Below are 9,243 nucleotides of genomic sequence, written 5' to 3' on the forward strand. Positions count from 1 at the left end.
TTCACAGCTCGGAGGCTCCGTCCCTACTTTCAAGCCCACACCATCAAAGTCCGGACAAACCAACCCATGAGACACATCCTGCAAAAAACAGACCTGGCAGGACGAATACTACAATGGGCGGTGGAACTGTCCGAGTTCGACCTCCACTATGAAGCCCGGACTGCCATAAAATCTCAGTACCTAGCCGACTTCATCGCAGAATATACTGAGACCCCTGGAACCCCACTCTCATGGAATCTGTATGTCGACGGGTCCTCAAACAAAACAGGAAGCGGAGCCGGGGTCATACTCGAAAGCGACCAAGGAACACGGATAGAACTATCCCTAAAATTCGAGTTCCAGGCTTCGAACAACCAAGCCGAATACGAGGCCCTACTAGCAGGTCTAAAGCTAGCCGAAGAGGTCGGAGCCCAGAGAATCACGATCTTCAGCGACTCCCAGGTCGTCACATCTCAAGTAAATGGAAGCTACCAGGCCAAAGACCCAACTATGAAAAAATACCTGGATCAAACACAGGCACAATTACGCCACTTTTCAGAAATACAAATCCAGCACATACCTCGGGAACAAAACGCCCGGGCAGACGCCCTCTCAAAGCTCGCCAGCACCAAGCCCGGAGGCAACAACAGAAGTCTCCTCCAGGAAACTTTACAATCCCCCTCCGTGCTAAGAGAGGAAGAAACGCTGAATATATCCAACCAACAGCAAGGATGGATGACCCCCATACTCAGCTACCTGAAGTCGGGAACTGTTCCCGCCGAAAGAAAGGAAGCTAAAAGACTCACGAAAGATGCCCAGAATTATACACTAATTCACGGCGTATTATACAGAAGAGGATTCACAAATCCCCTCCTTCGGTGCGTCCCGACCTCAGAAACAAAGAACGTCCTCGAAGAAATCCACGGAGGCATGTGTGGGAACCATCTCGGAGCTCGGGCATTGTCTAAAAAGGTAGTCCGAGCCGGCTTCTACTGGCCGACCTTGCAGAAAGACGCGACGGAATTCGTGAAAATATGCCCCCCCTGCCAAAAACACGCCAATTTCCACAAGGCACCACCAGAAGACCTTATCAGCATCACCGCACCATGGCCCTTCGCAAAATGGGGACTTGACCTACTCGGCCCGTTTCCCCAAGGACCGGAACAAGTCAAATACCTCATAGTAGGTTTCGACTACTTCACAAAGTGGATCGAAGCTGAACCCTTAGCCACCATTACGGCTCAGAAAAGCCGCAAATTCCTATACAAAAACATTGTCACAAGATTCGGAGTCCCCTACTCCATCACAACAGACAATGGAACACAGTTCACAGACACAAGTTTTCAGAACTTGGTGGCCGAACTAAAAATCAAACAGCAATTCACATCAGTCGAGCACCCACAAGCCAATGGACAAGCGGAGGCTGCAAACAAAGTCATCTTGGCCGGGTTAAAACGAAGACTCCAAGAGGCCAAAGGGGCATGGGCCGAGGAACTCCCCCAGGTACTATGGGCATATCGGACAACCCCACACTCTACAACGGGAGAATCCCCATTCCGACTAGCTTACGGAATGGAGGCAATGATTCCTATCGAAATAGATGAAGGGTCACCCAGAGTCATCTTCTACAACGGAAAAGGCAACCCACAGGCACAAAGGGAAGAACTCGACCTCCTCCCCGAGGTCCGAGAAAGAGCCCGAATCCGAGAAGAAGCCTTAAAACGGCGAACAGCCCTCAGGTACAATTGGAAAGTAATAAAGCGAAACTTCTCCATTCACGACCTGATTCTAATCCGAAATGACATCGGAACACAAAAGTCGGGAGAAGGAAAGCTAGCTGCAAATTGGAAAGGACCCTACAAAGGTAACAGAAGTCTTAGGGACAGGCTACTACAAAGTGTCCGACCTAGAAGGCAATGAGCTGCCCAGGGCCTGGCACGCCTGTAATCTAAGGCGGTACTACAGCTAGAAAAACTTAACCCGAGGTGTACTCTTTTTCCCTACAAGGGTTTTTTAATGAGACACCCGGTTAAAGTAAGACACCCGACCAAGTCAAAGGGTAAAACACTCTGTAAATATTCTTTCTTTTTTTAATACTAATCAAATTTCTCTATTTTCTTTTCTTCTTCCTCATGATGAAACAAATCCTGAAAAGTACCCCGCCAAGGCGCATTAATTTATGCTCGGCAAAACGCAAAAAATCATTTGCCAAAAGGCCACACAAAGGTCGGCAAAGATAAAGCGACGAGGTTCAAATTAATGTGAGAAGTTATAAAAGTAACTCTGAAAAGGCTCAAAAAGCCAAATAAAAAGAGATTACAAAAATAACTTAAAAGGGCCGACCAACGACAAAGTCGGACCCAACGAAAACGAGGTACTCAAGCACCCGAGGTCCGAGAAAAGCTCGGACCCAAGAAAGAAGCCTTAAAACGGCGAGAACCAAGATTTCGAAAAACGCTTACTAAAAAGTTGCTTTACAAAAGCAACTAAAAAGTACAAGCGAAAGAACGAAATCAAAGGAAGTTTCGACAACGCTTACTAAAAAGTTGCCTTACAAAAGCAACTAAAAAGTACAAGCGAAAAGAACAGGAAGTTTCAAAACGCTAGCTAAAAAGTTGTTATCCGAAAACAACTAAAAAGCACAAAAGCGGAAACAAAAGGTCAAAACGCTAGCTAAAAAGTTGTTATCCGAAAACAACTAAAAAGCACAAAAGCGGAAACAAAAGATCAAAACGCGAACAAAAACACCGCATAATAAAGTTACCACAAGTAGCTAAATAAAGCAAAAGGTGTCCAAAAGCGTTCACAGAAACCATCCAACAAAAAGCCCACAGGCCGGGCAAACCACTAAAAAGATTACAGAGGATCAAGGTCCTTTCCAGACTCCACATCAACAGCAGGCTGCGGAGGAAACATAGATATCGGGACTGCATCAACGGCAACATCATCCCGACCAGATCTATCCCCGACCAAAGGTGAAGTCGGGTTCTCAACCGGAGCTTTGGGGTCGGACATCGGAACCTCATCCTCGGAAGGAGCAGGAACAATCTTCCCCTCCACAACAACGTTGTCCGTACTGAATAAGCTCAGATCCAGGTCGGGAGCAAGAACCCGGACCTGAGCCTTCAAATTCTCAAACATGGCATCCATACCCTTGGCCACATGACCTTCCAGCTCGTAAAACTTGTCCTGCGCAGATTGCAACTCCTCCTTTGTCTCCACAAGCTCGGTATATAGCCGAGTATAATTCTCTGTAGCCGCCTTCGCCATCTCCTCAGATGTCTTCGCTGCCGCCACAGCCGCGGTAGCTTTAGTTTTCTCTTTCTCCAAAGAGGCCTCCAACTCAGTAATCCTGGCAGCCTTCATTTGACTAATCCTATCAAGCTCGGACTGAGTCTTCTCAAGTCGGGAGCTGGTCGCCCCAAGGGGGGATTTCTTGAACTCCCGGGCAATAGCGGCATGAAGACTAGCCATCCGGACACAACTCCGCGCCATATACTGAAAATGATGCTCCATAGAAACATCATCAGTGGAAATAAAGGTCTGAGGGAGAATATGCTGCTCAATCCAACCAAGAGCGTCAAAGTCCTTATCATTGAAACCGGCAAGCTCTTGAGAGGTCTTCTGCTTCTTAGGAGGAGGACCCGAAAACGGGGGAGGAGAAGAAGTAGCAGGCCCAGAGGTCGGAGGATCCTGACTTATAGCTCGGAACTGGGGAGTCGGAATAGTCTTCGACCGAGTCTGAACACCCACAGTAGTCTTCTGCGGAGAAGATCGGGCAGAAGCCTCCCTGGCCTCGATATTCCGGGCAGCCACGGACTTCTTCGTCCGACGAAGGAACTTCATGGAATCCGCCTGAGAAGCCATCTCTGCAAGAAATAAAGAAAAGGATTACCACAACAGAAATTCCAAACAAAAAATAAGCAAAACCAAAATACGAGAAAAAAATGAATCTCAGAAGAGGTCGGGAACTACCTAACTCGGAACGGAGAAGGCTTGGATCTCCCAACATTTTCTCGTATCCAAGTGAGGTGCCCGACCCCATAAACTGCTCACCACACCCACAAAAGCCTGCTCCACCTCATCTAGACTCTCAAGGGTATACTTAACAGACACTATATTCTCCTGCCAACAAAGAGGAAAAGAAGGCTCCCCACTCTCATCTAGAAAGAAAGGTCGGACGTCTCCAACAGCCCGGACCTTGAAATAAAAGTTCTTAAAATCGTGAAAAGACTCATCATACAGGGTACAGAACTTCCTCCCCTGGTTAGCCCTAAAAGAGACCCAAGACACCTTCCCTCCACCCGAACCCGGCTTCGTCAACACAAACAAATAGGAAAAAAGAGAAATAGAGGGAGAGACACCCAAAAACTGACACAAAAGTTGAAACAGCTTTAAAAACGCCCAAGAATTTGGATGAAGCTGCATAGGGGCAAGGTTACAAGACCACAACACCTCGGACTCCAGGTCGATAAAAGGAAGTCGGACACTCAGCTTAGAGAAAAAGCAATCATAAGCATAAAAGAAGAGCTTCTCAGAACTATCTAAAGGCGGGAAGCACACTCTCTCCTCGGAATCCGGGGCTACTAGTTCATAATCCCTCTCAGACTCTCTATCTTCACATATGCTACATTGCCTACGAAACCTAGCTAAATACTCAGAATCTACCACAGAAGGGACTCTTAGAGGAACAGGATCTACCCAACCAAGACCACTTGGAATCTTGGTCGACATCGCTTGAAGAACCTTTCGAGACATAAAAATTCTTGCCTACAAAGAAGAATACAACAGCAAGCAAAAATCACATAAAAGCAGACAGCGAAAACCCATTCAGCAAAACAAAGAAACAACGATCTTTGAGATGAAAATGCAGCAACCCGGAAACAAGATACCAAGAGAAAAGAGCCCCCCCCATATACAAACAAAACAAAGCAATGGCGGCGCCTCTTTTCGGGGCAACCCAGGAATAGAGAAAAAGAAACAGAAGCATATGTGCACAAAAAAAGAGGTGGGAACAAACCTGGAAGAAAGAAACGAGGACGACGAGCTCCGAAGCAAGGAGAACGGAACGGCGGCGCAGAAGGAAACCCCGGAAAGGTCCGCGGAAAGATTCAGGAAAGAAGAAACAAAAGAAAAAGGAAGCGATGCTCAAAAAAAGAGAATGGCGAAAACTCAGAAAAAAGGAAGGGAACAGAATAAACGAAGAAAAAGGGGAAAAGGGGCAAATAAATAATGCCTTCACAGAGCCCGAACGGAAATCGAGAAGAAACGGTAAAATGCAATAAATGCTGAAACGGCCATTTTTGAATTTTGAAAAACTACTATGCCCGAGCTCGACCTCTCAAAAAGGACGAACTCGGGCAGGGGCACTGTTCATACCCTGACCGAGCTCCTCCAACTCGGCAAAAACCATGAAAGGTCCGACCTCGTCCCAAGGCCCACGCCTGAGGTCGGACCTCGGACAACAAAGCTAAGAAGGCCCGTCAAAAGGAACGAAGCCCAAAACCTAAAGGCCGAAAAGGCCTAGGGAAGGCGGTTCCGCAAAAATAGAGATAAAACTCCCAAAAGATAAGATAAGATAAGAATATCTTATCTAGGGAAGATCACGGCCAGCTACTATAAATACACTGGAACACCCAGGTATAACTCACATTCTAATTCTACTCAATATCTGCTTGAACCCATGCTAACTTAAGCATCGGAGTGTCATTGCAGGTACAACCACCAACCTCTCCGCACATCAAGCTCGGGTCCCTGACCCCCACCTCGGGCCACTCCAGAGACGACCGAGCTACACGTTTCAGGTAACCCTCGGAACAATTGGCATCCATAGGAACCCAAAATTCAGATAGTGTTATTGATTTGATGCCAGGGCATCTAGGCCAGTTTCACTGACCTTTTCTTTACTATTTTAGGGTAGTTTCATACATTTTCTTAGTGAATAAGGCAAGTTTTGGATGAAAATACACTTACACCTTGATTCAAGCAACTATTGTTAATTTTACATGATTTCATAAGGATTTTGCAAGGATTGAATGACAAATTAATGATGCATAATCTCATGACTTGGGCTAGAGCTTTGATGCACTTTATTTGCCTGATTTCAGGACAAAGGAAGCAAGGAAGAACCACATTAGTAGCCACGTTAATCTAGTTAACATGACCACTAACATGGAATGGGAATGAGCTTGCAACGTTAATGAGAAAAGTGATCACCAATAACACCTGCGAAGCCATCATAAGCCCACGTTAATTGCCATGTTAACTAGGTTAACGTGGTAGTTAACGTGGAGATAAAGAGAGCTCCAGCATTAGTGGTAAACGTGAACACCACTAATGCTCCAAAAGTTGGCAATCCATGTTAAGAGTTACGTTAACTTAGTTAACGTGAACTCTAACGTGGAAGGGAGAAACAATGCCAACGTTAGTGACACTCACCTTTGTCACTAACGTTGGATTAAGCTAGCATTGCCCACGTTTGTGGTCACGTTAAGACCACTAACGTGAAAGTTAACGTGGAGCTAAGATTGATGAGCCAATGTTAGTGACACTCACCTTTGTCACTAACGTTGGAGATGGCATTCACTACCACGTTAACTTAGTTAACGTAAGCTCTAACGTGGAGAGTAGGGGCATTTGGAGCATTAGTGATAAAGGTAAGTGTCACTAATGCTCTCGAAGATAGGCATGCCCACGTTAAGTGCCACGTTAGTTATACTAACGTGAACTCTAACGTAGGGACAAGGGGCACAAGGCAACGTTAATGGAAAAGGTGATTCCCAATAACGCTTGAGAATGTTCATAAGGCAACGTTTGTGGTCACGTTAGTGCTACTAACATTGAAGTTAACGTGGACTATATGGGGATGGAACGTTAGTGAAAAAGGTGATTGCCACTAATGTTCTCGAACCCACAATTTCACTTAACGTTAACATCACTATTGCCCATGCCTAACTCACACTTTTCTACAAGCTGAGCCCACTAAAGATTGTAACTGCTTCAACTCAAGATCTAAGGCCCACATCCAAGACTAGAAGAACTCACTAGAAGATCAAGAAGAGTAGTATATATAGGAGTAGTTTTGAACTATAGAGGAGCTTGGCACTTTGGAGAACTACCCTCTGTATATTTACTCTTCTGCATTTTGAAGCATGTATTCTTTTCTGCCATTTTCCATTTCTAGAGCTATGAACAACTAAACCCCTTTCATTGGGTTAGGGAGCTTTATTGTAATTTGATGGATCAATTATAGTTTTCATTCATCTTCTTCTTTCTTCTCTTTTGATTTACAAGAAAGCTTTCGATCTTAATTCAGTTGATTAGTTGTCTTGGAAAAGAAACTCTCCATAATTGGATCTCCTCTGAGCCTTGGAAAAGGGATGAGGAGATCATGCTAGAAATGTTTTCTCATGTTGGACCAAATTGGGGTTTGGGCGGATATAGTGACATGTAAACCTCCTAACACTTTGATTTGGAAATACATGTGGTATAATCAGTAACCATACTTCATCTATTCCCATGAGCAATTAAATCAAGGAATTGGGCAATTGTTCAAGCTTAGAGAGATTGGATTGCCAAGGAATTGGGATCCAATAACCTAAGATTGCCAAGAAAATCAATAGATGCATTGATTGAGGGAGAGATGAAAATGAACTTGATCCGGAGAATACAAGATCTCCCGAGCCCATTGAATTCTCCATTTCTGATCTTACCCATTCTCTTTACTTTCTGCCATTTATTTCCCTGCTCATTTCCCTGAATCTCCATTTAAGATTCTGCACTTTATTTTCTGCTATTTACTTTCCCGCTTTAAATTTATGCCATTCTCAAACTATACTCTGTTTAGCTCAACTAGCATACTCTTCCGACTAAAGTTGCTTGACCAATCAATCCCTGTGGGATTTGACCTCACTCTATTGTGAGTTTTTACTTGACGACAATTCAGTATACTTGCCGAAGAGAAATTTGTTGAGAGACAAGTTTTCATGCATCAAGTTTATTGCGCCGTTGCCGGGGATTGATTTTGTATCAACAATGATTAAGTTAGAAGTTCACTAGATTGAGCATTTTTCTTTTGTTGGTTTATTTTATTCAGTCGTTTACCTTCAGTTTATTTAGTTTCTTCCTCATCCCCTATACCCTTTCTATTTTCTTTCTTTCTTTCTTTGTTATTATTTACAATTCTGCTCACTAACCCACTAACTGTTTGATAATTTACACTACTCACACTAACAATCACTCTAACAAGAATAATCTCTTCATTTTATCTCTTGCTGTGTGCTTTGTTAGTTGTATGACAGGGAGAAGAGGCGGAGCTTCAACTTCCTTCGATTCAGAACCTGAAAGGACCCTCCAGAGACTAAGGAGGGAAGCAAGACGGAAAGGAGTTGTTGGTACTGAGGAAGAGAAAGAGTATTTTGAAACAAATATGGAGGAGAATTTGGAAAACAATCATGAAGGAGAAGCTCATAACCATGCCAGAAAAGGCCCTGTAAATCATACTGGGCAAGAAAGGAGAGTTCTAGGCTCCTACATCAATCCAAATCCAGGAAATTGTGGAAGTAGAATCCAAAAGCCCACCATACATGCCAACAACTTTGAATTAAAACCCCAGCTCATCACCCTTGTTCAGAACAACTGCTTATTTGAAGGAAGTGCCCAAGAAGACCCCAATCAACATCTAACCATCTTCCTGAGAATATGTGACACTGTGAAGTCTAATGGAGTCCACCCGGATGTCTATAGGCTAGTTTTGTTCCCTTTTTCACTCAGGGACAAAGCATCCAAGTGGTTGGAGTCCTTCCCAAAGGAGAGCTTAACAAATTGGGAAGATGTGGTGAACAAATTTTTGGCAAGATTCTACCCTCCTCAAAGAATTAACAGGCTGAGAGCTGAGGTGCAAACTTTCAGGAAATAAGATGGTGAAACTCTCTATGAGGCATGGGAGAGATTCAAGGACTTAATAAGAAGATGTCCACCTGACCTGTTCAATGAATGGGTTCAACTTCACATTTTCTATGAAGGCTTTTTTTATAAGTCAAAGAAAGCTGTAGATCATTCCTCAGGGGGCTCTCTAAATAAGAAGAAAACAATTGAAGATGCCATAGATGTCATTGAGACGGTAGCTGAGAATGACTACTTCTATGCTTCTGAAAGAAGCAACACTCGAGGTGTAATTGAGCTAAACCACATGGATGCATTGCTGGCTTAAAATAAGATGATCATCAAGCAGCTAGTAGATCTCACGAAGAAGGTGGAAGAAAA

The 9,243-nt window shown here is 44.2% G+C and overlaps 1 non-coding gene across 1 annotated transcript; it reads right to left on the reverse strand.

Annotated features, from left to right (window-relative positions):
- Positions 1-8,860: 8,860 nt before the first annotated feature.
- On the reverse strand, positions 8,861-8,967 carry LOC112799179 (small nucleolar RNA R71). Its single transcript, XR_003200756.1, has one exon. It is a non-coding gene; the product is annotated as a small nucleolar RNA R71 (small nucleolar RNA).
- Positions 8,968-9,243: the final 276 nt, after the last annotated feature.

This window comes from Arachis hypogaea, chromosome 4, assembly GCF_003086295.3.
Source record: "Arachis hypogaea cultivar Tifrunner chromosome 4, arahy.Tifrunner.gnm2.J5K5, whole genome shotgun sequence".
NCBI lineage: Eukaryota > Viridiplantae > Streptophyta > Magnoliopsida > Fabales > Fabaceae > Arachis > Arachis hypogaea.